A 6,593-nucleotide genomic window follows, 5' to 3' on the forward strand; every position below is an offset into this window, starting at 1 on the left:
ACGGAAGCTGCTCCTGCAATTTCCTCCCTCCCTTCCTTCTTTCCTCCCACTGCCATTCCTTTAGTGACCCCTCAAAGTCACAACACTGGAAAAAGTGACTTATGGCCATTTTTCACACTTACAATCGTTGCAGCATCCCCATTGTCACTTGATCAAACTTCGGAGGCTTAGCAGTTCCAGTATCCTGGGATCATGTGATCCCCTTTGGCGACCTTCTGGCAAGCAAAATCTGCAACCACACAGTGATTCACTTAACAGCTGAAGCAAAAAAAGGTCGTAAAATGGAGCAAAACTCATTTGCTTAGCAATGCAAATTTTGGGCTCAGTTGTGCTGTAAGTCAAGGACTATCCGTATTATTGAACTTCATAGAGACACCCCCCCCACACACCATCCAGGGGACGGATCCTGTTTGGCTCTTAGTCACAGCAGTCGAATTGTGCTGCCATTGTGGAAACATTATCAATCCCCCCAAAAGTCTCATTTCCAATGTGGGGAGAATGGGAATGGCTGCAAAAAATGTGGAAATAATATTTACAGAAAGCTCTGCAGGTATTCTTTCTTTTATTTGTCATTTCCAGGAGAAGAAATATAATAAAAAAATGAAGCTCCCAACTTTATTCATAAAGTTTTGCTAGCTAAAAATTTTATTTTGTGAGAAGATACAGAGGTGCAATTTATTGTAATTTATCTAATGGATACATAAATAATGATTTGCAGCAAGGACAATCTCACTCTTGGTGTTTGAAAATCTGCGATATTGATTAGAAATTGATGCGGCAAACTTGGAAAGGAGAAACATAACAATCATTTCAAGGAGGAGGATGGGGGGGGCGAAATTCTGCTGGTCCTGATGCCTCCCAGCACCCTTTGAACCGTTCCCTTCTCCTTCACCGCTGGGAAGAGGCTGCTGGGCTGGAAGCAACGAGAGGAGGAGGAGGAGGGGAGGTGGGCAAAATGGTGGTGGGGTCCTTGGTGAAGACCCTGAAGGAAGACCAAGAACCTGTGGGGAGAATTCATAAATCTTACAACTGTGTTAGAAATATTGTACAGGGAATCAACTGACCCGGGTCTCCACAAAGTTCTGATTAACAGCCTCCAAACTCCTTTAAACTTACACAAACATAAAAATTAATTAAATACTTATTTCAAGTGGTAAACACACACAAGCAAGCACGCAAAACTCAATTAACAAAATGTAAGCATAATTACAGTTCAAACAAGGAGACTCAATCCACATTACTTGATTTAATCCACCCCTTCTCTGAGGTCGGCACGTACACACACTCACAGCCCTCAAGGGTCACACGCACACTTGCACTCCCAGGAGAAGCCCCCCTGCAAAAGAATCGCTCTGCACCCCATTTCTCTGCAGCTGCCCCCGTAGGCAAACCCCCTTTCTTGGGGGGATAAATAATTCTCCTTTCCTCACCGTTGCCTGGATGTCATTTTTATTTATTCTGGAAGAGAAATTCAGGGTTGCTATCTAGAAGTTCTTACCTGCTCTGTCTTTCTTCAAACTCTTTTTCTGCAATTGGTCCTTTTTCACCAAACACTCCTTGTTCTTCAATCGGAGCTCGTCTTTTTCCGACAGCAGCCTTGAGATTTCTCTTGTCTTCCCAAAAATTATGAAGAGAGAAAAATAAGCCCCCTTAGTTTTTTTACTCACATCGCCAAGTGTCACTGCAGCCTTAATTATTTTTATAGTCCATTATATTTTGTTTTTTCCTAATCACATTTAGATATCTAAAAAGGTATCTTGTTTATGTCTGGCCTCAGGGCTCCAATCAATACATTTGAATCTGAAAGAAAAAAGTCAGGATTGCTATCTAAATATTTCTCACCTTTTAAATTCTTCTTTAATATCGTTATTTCCTCTCAGGACTTCCGCCTTCTCCCCATCTTATTTTTGAACCCTGCAACTCAGATCTTGATTCTGCTTGACTTTCTATAAATGAGGAAGAACAGAGCAGGAAATTTCATGAAATGTAAATTACGCCCTGCCTCTTCTTGATGTGTCGTAAGATCTTTTGAATGCCTGAGAATTTGGCAGTTGTGGCAAGGAGAGAGTTTAAAAACAATCAAAATCATAAGAATTAATAAAATATGCCACTAAGGACACTGAAAAGTTCAGCTTCTGTAAATACCTTCTGCCCCTATGAACTACTTCATTACCCTCATTATTTAGGTCCTTCTTGTCATACGCACATAAACAAAGACACCTCAGGTTTATCAAACCAGATTTATTTCCTCGGTCACTTTCCTGATGGGTAGCAAGGTGGCATCAAAGAATTATCAATCGGAACTGAGATCAGATCAACTGAATATACTCCTTTTTCATAAATTTGCTGAATACTACTAAAATGGTAGTATTTAATTAAATAATTATTGAATTACTGAATTTGTGTAGCCACACATGTCAAATCAGTGACTTTGGGGGGGCAAACAACTATAAAAAAATAAAATGAATTGTGAATCAGTTATTTGCTTGATAATTTTCCTTCATTAAGAAGAATTTCTTCACGGTGATATATTTCATGGTCATGAGAGGAATTACGTAACTTTGTTTTCTATAAAATAATTTCTCTGTGATGTCAGCAGAGAGAAAGAGGCTGTTAGGCTAAACTTCTTTTTTAGGAAAAGAATCTGGGATATAGATATACAAATAAGTGCATATTTATATCCATGTCAGTATTTCCATACACATGTGCAACCCCAATTAACTGCTGTAGATGCTCCACAGGGCAATAAAGGTTATTCATTCTGAGGTAGAAAATGATCATTTTAGTTAAATTGTTTAAGAAATGTAAAACACAGTGGTTCACACAACATGAACCATCTCAATTTTATTTCAATGTATTGGTATTAAACCTGGCTGAGGAATCTAGATAAGGTGGCAATGAAGAAGCCAACCAAGAATTAGATGAATTCATATATTTAGTGATAATTGCCATTATTTAATAGAAATTACATTTTTGCTGTCTTAAGCTTGTGGTAGAAACAGCTGCCCAAGAGATCTAGGGGGTCCTCTCTCCCACCATGAGTAAACCAGACTTCCTGGTCTGGGGAGAGAGAAGCTAAAGCGGGGACGTGGGCGTTTGGGGCACCCAGACTCTGCGCAAGAAGTCAGCTCACTCTCCGAATGTTTTGAGAATTTTTAGTTTTAGTGTTTTGAATCACTGTCAGTAAGTTTGTCTCTTTAAAATATGGCATTTTGTCAGTGTTGCAGGAAGAGCAAGGAAGGCCTCCTCCTATGACATCTGCAAAGAAGGCTGGAGGCCCGCTGCAGTCAGTATACAAGACATTAACAATGAAAATAAACACGACTCCTTTGGGTTAGTCTATTTTTATTTCCTCGCAGATTAAATCAAAGTCCCTCCTTAACATTCTAAACTGGGTAAGACGTCTTTTAAAGAAATGTGTGGCCCCTTCCCCAGTATTTTTGTTACTTGTCCTTGCTGAGGCATGTACCGGACGGGCATCCCCTTTTGTGGGGCACCTGCTCTGCCTTTGGGGAGAAGAAGCAGTGTCTGGACCTGTGCCAGCCTTAGTGCCGTGTCCAGAGCCTTTCAGGTGCTGCCGCCAGGGATTAGACCTATCCGGCCGTATGGCACCTACTGCTAATGTGACGGGCAGCCCCTTTCCCAACATCCTCCCTGTCTGTGACTATGAAGTCGCTTTCCCCCTCTTTACCTATCACATATGGCCACACCTGTGGGACAGCCACGCGTTCTGCTTCTTGTGCATGCACAAATTTGGCAGAAGAGCCCCAGTGTCGAGCTTGTGGTGGAAACAGCTGCCCGAGAGGTCTATCAGGTCCCCACCTCCCAGCACGAAGTCCTGAAGAATGGAGGCAAAAGGCAGGTCAGGCAAATTCAAATTCCCAGCATTTTCACCAGTTTCAATTAACGCGTTTGAGTGACTAAAAGACTTTTTTCTGCCGAACCAGTACTAAGGCACCCAGACATGGACAAGCCCTTCGTAATACAGGCAGATGCAAGTGATGTGGCAGTGGGGGCTGTGCTATTACAAGAAAACAATGAAGGTGTATTGCAACCCTGTGCATATACATCCAAGAAACTCACGGAAACAGAACAGTGCTGGCCCGTATGGGAGAAGGAGGCATATGGGATACGTTGGGCATTACTCACATGGCGACAGTTCCTGGAAGGGAAAAAAATCCCCTTCCAGGTGTGGACTAATCACATAAATTTGGAAGCCCTGAAAACGCCCAGGAAACTCAATCCCAAACAAGCCCGCTGGTCCCAGCATTTTCACCAGTTCCAACTTAAGCTCAAACATTTACCAGGGAGAAAGAACTTCCTGGCAGATGTATCATATCGCATGCCCCAATATAACAGCGCACGAGCCACAGACGCTAAACCAATGATGGCAGAGTCACAACTGACAGCAGTAGTAACCACCAGAGCCCAAGCTAAATTAAAACCACAACTGGACAGCCAAACTGGAATTGAATTCAGAAAAAGTTTGGAAACAGATGAATGGTTCCAGAAAAACAAAAATGTGTGCACAATGAGAGACGGGTTGCCTTGGGTAGGGGAAAAGTTATATATACCAACAACCCAAAGAGTCACTTTCATGCAGCTTTGCCATGACACAAAATCAGCAGGGAATTTTGGATTTGTAAAAACTTTACACTTAATTAAACGGTTGTCCATATCACACGGACTTGATAAACTAGATTTTTTTTCCAAAATGTAAGGCAAACTTTGACATTCTGGGGGCCAATTTTTTTCCCCAGTGGGTAGGAGTGATCAACTCCACTGCATCTCCAATGGAGACTGACACTGGATCTCATCCCTCTGATCTCTGTTTTGCCATAGCTACCCACGATCCTCACGGAAATTTACCACTATCTCCCCAACATCAGTGGACCCTGAAGTCTGTGTGTCACCTGGCCTCAAAACAGACAACTTTTGGTAATGCTCACCCATTTCCCCCCAAACCGCATCCACCCTCTAACCTCTTCTCTCACTTCCCTCTTTCCCTCTTCTTCCTCACTCTCCTCCTTCTCCTCAACCTTCCTACTTACTTCTCCCCTTCCTCCTATCTTCTCACTCCGGATGCGGTCCAGGGGAAATGCCCGAGCAATTCCTCTCTCCAAGTTAAAACATCAATATTATATACAATAAAACTGTTTCTACTTATCTGACCTATTTAACCTCCAACCCATCCTTCCCCCACCCCCCTCACCCCACTCCCCACCCCCTGACTTCCCAGAGCCAAGTACAGGGTTATACAAAAATATTAAACATAATCTGCTTAAGTTTATTAATTATACATTAACCAAAGTCATACTAACCCTTAACTCTCTTCAAACTTTAACATCATAATTTTATAAACAAATCCATTACTCATCAAAGAAATGAAATTTTGTAGTTCCATATTTCTTCTGAACATATTCTATCCATCTTCTCCATACAATAATATATCTCTCTTGTGAATGATCCTTTAAATAAGCAGAAATTTTAGCTATTTCTGCTAAATTAGAAACCTTAAATACCCATTCTTCTAAAGAAGGCAGAGAGTCTTTCTTCCAATATTGACCCACCAATAATCTTGCTGCTGTTATGAAATTCAACATTAAAATAGTTTCTTTAGCATCAAAATCCACAAAAATACCCAAAAGAAATAATTGGGGAGTAAACTTAATCTTCCTCTTAAAAACCTTTTGAATGTTCCACCAAATCATAATCCAAAAGGCTTTAATATTTTTACAAGTCCACCAAACATGAAAATAAGTTGCATCCAAGCTACCACATCTCCAACATTTAGGATGCAGGTTCGGGTACATACAAGACAGCTTTTTAGGATCCAGATGCCATCTGTAAAACATTTTATAAAAAATTTCCCTCAAATTTTGAGCCTGCGTGTAAGGACCCACCCCACTTTGCATCTTAAGAAGACAGAACTCTTGGAATAATTCTTCCAACAGGAATCCTTTATTAAGAAGAAGTGGTTGCAGGCGTGCTAGACAGGACTTGGGGTCCAAGCCCTCCCATTCAAGGTTTTAAGGGGTTCCCCAGTAGTCCCACCCAATCAACCCCCCTTCCAGTGATAGTTTCAGGTATCACAATTCCACCCCCTTTTTTCTTTCTTCCATCTGGATGGAGACTTCAAATAAACTACATGAAAGGCAAATACCCTTCTTTGTTATGGTAAGGTTCTTTGGTGCTAATGCTTTGAGGTTACAATAAACACACATTCAGCATTCAGCTCCTTAGAAGTATACTGAAGGAAGTGAGGACCATAAAGCCCCTTTGTTCTCCCCCTTCTCTCCCTCTTATGGCAGAATCCAGAGAAGGCAGAATTGGGAGTTTCTATATTTGATAATTAAAGATGAAATATAATTGGATTCTGACATCCGGCCCCTCTTAAAAATAAGAGAGATCCACCTGAAAGAAAACACAACAAGTATAAAATTTAGTCAGGCTTGTTAGGATACTCTGTGTGAAACTTCTTCAATAGCTTCGGGGCTCTGACATGACGTTTATGGACCCACTCGTTTTGTGAGGGAGGGAGGTGTTTCCAGGCAACTAGGTACTGAGTTGCTCCATGATATCTCCTAGAATCA

General features: G+C 41.4%; 1 long non-coding RNA gene across 2 annotated transcripts; it reads right to left on the reverse strand.

The window, feature by feature from the left end:
• Positions 1-588: 588 nt before the first annotated feature.
• LOC120320298 lies at positions 589-3,840 on the reverse strand. Of its 2 annotated transcripts, none has more exons than XR_005559940.1 (4): positions 3,711-3,840; positions 1,843-1,946; positions 1,499-1,613; positions 589-1,001 (listed from the first exon to the last, which is right to left on the reverse strand). It is a non-coding gene; the product is annotated as an uncharacterized LOC120320298 (long non-coding RNA). The 2 variants fall into 2 exon arrangements; XR_005559939.1 differs by having other exon boundaries at positions 3,692-3,828.
• Positions 3,841-6,593: the final 2,753 nt, after the last annotated feature.

The sequence above is a fragment of the Crotalus tigris genome, unplaced genomic scaffold (assembly GCF_016545835.1).
Source record: "Crotalus tigris isolate CLP2741 ecotype Arizona unplaced genomic scaffold, ASM1654583v1 scf7180000021316.82365, whole genome shotgun sequence".
Taxonomy (NCBI): Eukaryota; Metazoa; Chordata; class Lepidosauria; order Squamata; family Viperidae; genus Crotalus; species Crotalus tigris.